Raw genomic sequence first — 7,999 nt, 5'->3', positions numbered from 1 at the left:
TCTTGTCACTGACTTGTACCCCTATGCTTACCTGCAGCTGGCCTTTCCAGCTATTCACCTGCACGCGCCCAGCCCATCTGTTTTCACTGCCTCTGGTGCCCTGTATACACCCCTGGAAAGACCCTCTACAGCCTCAAGAGTGTATGCTGACTGCCAGAACTCCTACAGCTACCAGTGCACCGGTGGCTGGCCAGACTTCCATCACTGCATGGGTGTCTGCAACCACTCCTGGGCACTACACAGGCCTCTGCAGCTGGACCCTCCTGCGGAGCGTGTGCATGCCCCGGACCCTGCCACCACTGCTCCCTGACCCAAGCTGCTGGACCAGGAGGGGCCATTGAGGTCCTCTACAGTCCTTACAGCCACTGTGAACCCCCTGCATTACTTTCCAAGGGCCACACAGCTATTGATGGTGTGGATCTCAGCAGCTTGAGCTGACGAGACATCATGTGCCTGCCTCATGCCCCCGACCCCTGATCCAAAGCTAGCACACGCTCCTGCTTGAAGGTCTTCCCCCTTTACTGCAGTTTGTCCAAGTCTAGAAGAGGTTATTGCTCATTCAAATGTGCAGACACTGATGCAAGGCTACAGGGATCAAAAAGAATGAGCGAAACATGCCCCCACCAAAGGAACACAGGAAACTTCTAATAACTGACCCCAAAGAAATGGAGATACGTACATTTCCTTAAGAAGAATTCAAAGTAATTGTTTGAAAGATACTCAGAAATGATGGTTACCAGAGGGGAGGTGGCTGGGGTGAAATGGGTGATGGGGATCAAGGAGTGCCCTTGTGATGAGCACTGGGTGATTTACGGAATTGTTGAATCACTATATTGTACACCTGAAACTAATATAACACTGTATGCTAACTGGAATTAAAATAAAAACTTTAAAAAAAAGATACTCAGAAAGCTACAAGTGAACACAAGTTACTGAAATCAGGAAAACAAATAGAAGGACAAAGTGAGAAATTCAACAAAGACAAAGCATAAAGAACTAGACAGAAGTTTTGGAGCTGAAGAATACAATGGCTGAAGAATTCAACAGAAATCTTCAACAGTAGACTGCGCAAAGCAAAAGAACGGCCAATCTTGAGGACAGATCATTTGAAATATTCAAAGAGAAAACAATGCGTAATAAAGGAAGCCTTCAGGATCTATGGGACACAACTAAAAAAAGAAACCAAAAAAACCATCTACACCTCACTGGAGTCCCAAAGGAGAAAAGAGGAAGAAAGAAGCAGAAAGCTTATTTTAAGACATAAACTGCTGTATGGGACATCTGGGTGGCTCAGTCGGTTGAGCGACCGACTTCGGCTCAGGTCATGATCTCACAGTTTGTGAGTTTGAGCCCCACGTTGGGCTCTGTGCTGACAGCTCAGAGTCTGGAGCCTGCGTTGGATTCTGTGTCTCCCTGTCTCTCTGCCCCTCCCCCACTCATGATCTGTCAAAAATAAACATTAAAAAAATAAAAGAAATTGAAGAGGACATAAAGAAATGGAAAAACACTCCATGTTCATAGATTGGAAGAAAAAGTCTTGTTAAAATGTCTGTACTAACCAGGGGCGCCTGGGTGGCTCAGTAGGTTGAGTGTCCGACTTTGGCTCAGGTCGTGATCTCACGGACGTGGGTTCGAGCCTCGCGTCAGGCTCTGTGCTGACAGCTCAGAGCCTGGAACCTGCTTCGGATTCTGTGTCTCCCTCTCTCTCTGCCCCTCCCCTGCTCACGCTCTGTGTCTGTCTCAAAAATAAATAAACATTAAAAAAATTTTTTTTAAATAAAAAGAAATAAACTGCTGTAAGATAGCACCCTTGTTGCTGTAAGACACCCTTGTTTTTTCTCCTCTTCCTGCACCCCAGCCCCCTCCTCCAACACAAATCCAGCATCCATTCATTAACAAAAGTAGCTTGTAGGAGCTGGGGGGTCCAGCACCATATGCCAGGGGATCTGTGAGGCGTCTCACTCACCTTTGCATCAGGTAACAGACAGACATACCGTGGTCCCAGCTGTGGTCCTTGCAGTGGCCCATTAACTTGCTGCAGTCCCTTTTAGCCATAGTCCAGGAGACCTTGGAAAACACGGACTTAGACAATCACCCATGTATGAGAGAACCTTCATGGAAGTCCAGATTTCTACAAGTGCCCCATTAGAGAGAAAAGAAAAAGTACTGAGTTAGAGTACCAAATCAGGAGTTCCAGGATTGGGGTAGGGTGTAGGGGGGTGGGAAGAGCTTGAAAGAATGGCAGAGGGGCGCCTGGGTGGCTCAGTCGGTTAAGCGTCCGACTTCAGCTCAGGTCACGATCTCACGGTCTGTGAGTTCGAGCCCCGCATCGGGCTCTGGGCCGATGGCTCAGAGCCTGGAGCCTACCTCCGATTCTGTGTCTCCCTCTCTCTCTCTGCCCCTCCCCCGTTCATGCTCTGTCTCTCTCTGCCTCAAAAATAAAATAAAACGTTAAAAAAATTTTTTTTAAAAATAAAAAAATAAAAAAAATTAAAAAAAAAGAATGGCAGAAAGGAATCTCAGAATACATGAGGGGGACAGCTCCTACTCACTGTGTTGTGGAAACCATCAAGAAGTCCACTCAGGAGTCACTGGGTGGCCCACAGACACGATGAGTATTCTGTATTCCTCACCCTCACTGCCCCATTCCGTGGTCAGCTCCCTTTGCCTGCTTCTGAAGAGAGCAGTGAGAGTAATCTCTGGCAGACAGGGAGAGACTACAACTTTAGCAGCAGCAGGTAGTGTTACCTTTGGGAAAAGCAAGGCCAGAGTCTGTTAGCACTTGGTCTGGTGCCTGGCAGGGTGGGGACAAAGCACACAAACATAAGAATTGTGCCACAAGAGGGAGCAAGAGGCATGGAGCTGGCAGGACCCCAGAAGATCCGAGGAAGCCTCGATCTCTAGCTGGGCTGACAGGAGGTATTTCTCCCTGGAGGCAGTTAGCAAAAACTACAGGACGTAACTACACTTCATATGCAAAGACAGCAAGGAAAAACTTCAAAGAAACATGAAAACAATAAGGGAACATGACTCCACCAAATCCTACCAATAATATTCCAACAACCAAACTCAAAGGATTTACCTGGAGAAGAATTCAAAATAGCTGCTTTAAGGAAAATTAATGAGATAAAAGAAAACACAGGGAGGGACCAGGATGGTAGAAGAGCATGGAAAGTTTTTTTTTGTGTGTGTCTCGCGTCCCTGAAATGCAGCCAGATCAACACTAAACCATCCTGCCCACCTAGTAAACTGATTTGAGGATTAACAACCCAAACCAGAGAACTCAACAGGTACATAGCATGGAGAGGTGAACTGGGGGAGAAAGCTGCAGAAGGCAGGGAGCTGTTTTTGCTTGTGGAGAGAGGATGGAGACAGGAGGAGAGAATGGAAAGCATCCCCCCCCCCAAAAGCAGCTGGAGAGAAAAGAAAAAGTATGCAAGGGACTGAACAAAAAAGGGAGAAAGGAGAGGTTTTAAATTCCATGAAGACTCTACGAACAGGGGGAGCACAGAATCTGAAACTCTGCAGCTCTTTACCTGGCAGTGCTCGGGTGGGAAGGGCGAATCCCCAGGAGGAGAGAGTGAGGTCCTTAGGCCACATGGGAAGAGGCAGTTCCCCTCCAGGGGGGAAATTTGGTAGAGGCTGTGTGGCCACCCCACAGGCAAAGGTCCCAGCAGACCCCGGAGAACAGCCACATTTGCTGGTGCTGGAACAAGGATGTTAAGGTTGAAGCCTGGTGCCAGATGTTGTGATTTTCCACAATCCCTGAAATGCTGCTTCTACAAGATTGCATGAACTTTTGGGGGGGCAGGCTGGCACCCAGCCACAGTCTCTGGGCATTGAGAGAAGCACGGTCCTGCGAATGTTCCTGGGTGTGGCCGGCACCCGGCCATTGCTTGGTGAGATCCTCCTGCAGGGGTCAGAACAGGTCAACACCACAGTCCCTCAGAAGTGAGGGGTTGGGAAACGGCCGCATCTGAGATAAAACTCAGCAGGGAGGTGCCACCTGCAGCCTGCTGGCTTGGTCATGGACAGTGCAGAAGTGGGGAGTGGATGGAAGCTGAAGACAGAGGAGGGGTGCATGATAGCTGATCGGGGAGACCAGAGTTCCGATACTAGAGACTGGGTAGCTGGGTGATGCCATTTTCACTCCTCCCACGCATGCGCATACACACCTACACACGCTACAACAGTCCACCCAGTAAGCTAAGCAGCGCCATCTAGTGGAGAATAGCTGTTACACTAAGCCTGCCCAACTGGGCCAACCTCGCTCTTCAGGAACACAAGTCTCTCTGCCTGCATAGTTTATGGACTATAAAGTGCTACATAGTCCAACTTCTAGGGGAAAATGATGTGATTTCAATCGTACTTCAGTCTGTTTGCTGGTCCATCTATTCAATTTTTTTTCTGATTCTTGAATACAGACACAGAAACAAATTATCTCTATTTTTCATTTCTATTAAATATATGTGTCTTTAATTTTTTCTACTATATTTTTTAGTAAATTTTTTAAATGCTATTTTTTGCTTCCATTATTTCATTTTATTCTATTTCATTGTATTCATTTTTTCAAATTTCCAACAGTTTCCTTTTTTCTTTTTTATCTTTCTCTTTTTTTCTCTAATCTATCAACCTCCTTTCAAAAACAGACCAGAACACACCTAGGATCTAGCATCCTTTATTTGACTTTTTTGTGTTGTTTTTAATTTTAATTTTTTTGTTTCTTCCTTAAAAATGATGAAACAAAGGAATTTACCCCAAAAGAAAGAACAGGAAGAAATGACAGCCAGGGACTTAATCAATACAGCTAAAAGCAAGATGTCCGAACCAGAATTTAGAATCATGGTAATAAGAATACTAGCTGGGGTTGAAAACAGATTAAAATCCCTTTCTGCGGAGATAAAAGCTAGTCCGGATGAAATAAAAAATGGCATAACTAAGCTGAAATCTTGAATGAATGCCACGGCAGCAAGGATGGATGAGGCAGAGCAGAGAATCAGCGATCTGGAGGACAAACTTATGGAGAATAATGAAGCAGAAAAAAAAAAAAGAGGGAGACTAAGGCAAAAGAGCACGATTTAAGAATTAGAGAAATCAGTGACTCATGAAAAAGGAACAACATCAGAATCGTAGGGGTCCCAGAAGAGGAAGAGAGAGAAATAGGGGTAGAAGGGTTATGTGAGCAAATCATAGTGGAAAACTTTCCTAACCTGGGGAAAGACACAGACATCAAAATCCAGGAAGCACAGAGGACTCCCATTAGATTCAACAAAAATCGACCATCAACAAGGCATGTCATAGTCAAATTCACAAAATACTCAGACAAGGAGAGAATCATGAAAACAGCAAGGGAAAAAAGTCCCTAACCTACAAGGGAAGACAGATCAGGTTTGCAGCAGACCTATCCACAGAAAATTGGCGGGCCAGAAAGCAGTGACAAGATATATTCAGTGTGCTGACTCAGAAAAATATGCAGCCAAGAATTCTTTATCCAGCAAGGCTGTTATTCAAAATAGGAGAGATAAAAAGTTTCCCAAACAAAAATTAAAGGAGTTCATGACCATTAAATCAGCCCTGCAAGAAATTTTAAGGGGGACTCTCTGAGGGAGAAAAGATGGAAAAAAAAGACCAAAAGCAACAAAGATTAGAAAGGACCAGAGAACACTATCAGAAACTCCAACTCTACAGGTAACATAATGGCAATACATTCATTTCTTTTCAGTACTCACTCTAAACATCAATGGACTAAATGTTCCAATCAAAAGAATAGGATAATAGAATGGATAAGAAAACAAGATCCATCTGGGTGCCTGGGTGGCTCAGTCGGTTAAGCTTCTAACTTTGGCTCAGGTCATGATCTCATGGTTCATAAGCTCAAGCCCCACGTTGGGCTCTGTGCTGACAGCTCAGAACCAGGAGCCTGCTTCAGATTCTGTGTCTCCCTCTCTCTCTGCTCCTCCCCCACTCATTCTCCCTCTTTCTCTCAAAAAATAAAACATTAAAAATATTTAAAAATAAAAGAAAACAAGATCCATCTATTTGCTGTTTACAAGAGACCCACTTTAGACCTAAAGACACCTTCAGATTGAAAGTAAGGGGATGGAGAACAATCTATCATGCTAATGGTCAACGAAAGAAAGCCGGAGTAGCCATACTTACATCAGACAATCTAGACTTGAAAATAAAGACTGTAACAAGAGGTGAAGAAGGGAATTATATCATAATTAAGGGGCTATCCATCAAGAAGACATAACAATTGTAAACATTTATGCTCCAAATGTGGAAAACCCAAATATATAAATCAATTAATCATAAACATAAAGAAACTCATTGATAATACCATAATAGTAGGGGACTTCAACACCCCACTCACAGCAATGGACAGATCATCTAAACAGAAATCAACAAGGGAACATGGCTTTGAATGACACACTGGACCAAATGGACTTAACGGATATATTCAGAACATTTCATCCTAAAGCAGCAGAATATACATGCTTCTCCAGTGCACATGGAATGTTCTCCAGCATAGATCACATACTGGGACACAAATCAAGCCTCAACAAGTACAAAAAGATCAAGGTCATACCATGCATATTTTCAGACCACAAGGCTAGGAAACTTGAAATCAACAACAAGAGAAATTTTGGAAAGGTAACAAATACTTGAGACTGAAGAACATCTTACTAAAGAATGAATGGGCTAACCAACCAGTTAAAGAAGAAATTAAAAAGTTTATGGAAGTCAATGAAAATGATAGCACCACAACCCAAAACCTCTGGGACGCAGCAAAGGCGGTCATAAGAGGAAAGTATATAGCAATCCAGGTCATCCTAAAGAAGGAAGAAAGATCTCAGATACACAACCTAACCTTACACCTTAAGGAGCTGGAAAAAGAACAGCAAATAAAACCCAAAACCAGCAGAAGACAGGAAATAATAAAGATGAGAGCAGAAATTAATGCTATCGAAACCAAAAAAAAAAAAAAAAAAGTAGAACAGATCAATGAAATCAGAAGCTGGTTCTTTGAAAGAATTAAGAAAATTGATAAACTACTAGCCAGTTTGACCAAGAAGAATAGGAAAGGACCCAAATAAGTAAAATCAAGAATGAAAGAGGAGAAATCACAACCAACACAACAGAAATAAAAACAATAATAAGAGAATATTATGAGCAATTATATGCCAATAAAATGGGCAACCTGGAAGAAATGGACAAATTCCTGGAACATATACACTACCAAAACTGAAGCAGAAAGAAATAGAAAATTTGAACAGACCCATAACGAAAAGGAAATCGAATTAGTAATAAAAAACCTGCCAAAAAACAAGAGTCCAGGGCCAGATGGCTTTCCAAGGAATTCTACCAAACATTTAAGGAAGATTTAACACCTATTCTCTTGAAACTGTTCAAAAAAATAGAAATGGAAGGAGAACTTCCAAACTCTTTCTATGAGGCCAGCATTACCTTGATTCCAAAACCAGACAGAGACCCCACTAAAAAAGAGAACTATAGACCAATTTCCCTGATGAACATGGATGCAAAAATCCTCAACAAGATACTAGCCAACCGGATCCAATAATACATTAAAAGAATTATTCACCACGACCAAGTGGGATTTATAACTGGGATGCAGGGCTGGTTCAATATCCGCAAAACAATTACGTGAGTCATCACATCAATAAAAGAAAGGACAAGAACCATATGATCCTCTCAATAGATGCAGAGAAAGCATTTGACAAAATAGAGCATGCTTTCTTGATAAAAACCCTCAAGATAGTAGGGATAGAAGGATCATACCTTGAGATCATAAAAGCCATATATGAATGACCCAACGCTAATATCATCCTCAATGGGGAAAAACTGAGAGCTTTCCCCCTAAGGTCAGGAACAAGACAGGGATGTCCATTCTAGCCACTGTTATTCAAAATAGTATTGGAAGTCTTAGCCTCAGTAATCAGACAACATGAAGAAATAAAAGGCATCCAAATCAGCCAGG

General features: G+C 43.0%; 1 protein-coding gene across 2 annotated transcripts in view; it reads right to left on the bottom strand.

Annotated features, from left to right (window-relative positions):
• Positions 1–1,630: 1,630 nt before the first annotated feature.
• LOC109254230 (adhesion G protein-coupled receptor E4-like) overlaps positions 1,631–7,999 on the bottom strand; it is a 98,232-nt gene continuing 91,863 nt past the window's right edge. Inside the window, exons 20-22 of one of the 2 annotated variants that reach the window (XM_019427967.2) lie at positions 2,553–2,748; positions 1,967–2,067; positions 1,631–1,735 (exon numbers count right to left, since the gene is read on the bottom strand). The gene's annotated coding sequence lies outside the window, so the exon portion shown is untranslated. The remainder of the gene's footprint in view (positions 1,736–1,966; positions 2,068–2,552; positions 2,749–7,999) is intronic. The other variant, XM_019427966.2, reaches the window with a different exon arrangement.

Source organism: Panthera pardus, unplaced genomic scaffold (genome assembly GCF_024362965.1).
Source record: "Panthera pardus isolate Hobbes unplaced genomic scaffold, ASM2436296v1 HiC_scaffold_8, whole genome shotgun sequence".
Taxonomy (NCBI): domain Eukaryota; kingdom Metazoa; phylum Chordata; class Mammalia; order Carnivora; family Felidae; genus Panthera; species Panthera pardus.
This window is presented reverse-complemented; position numbering and strand designations above follow the sequence as displayed.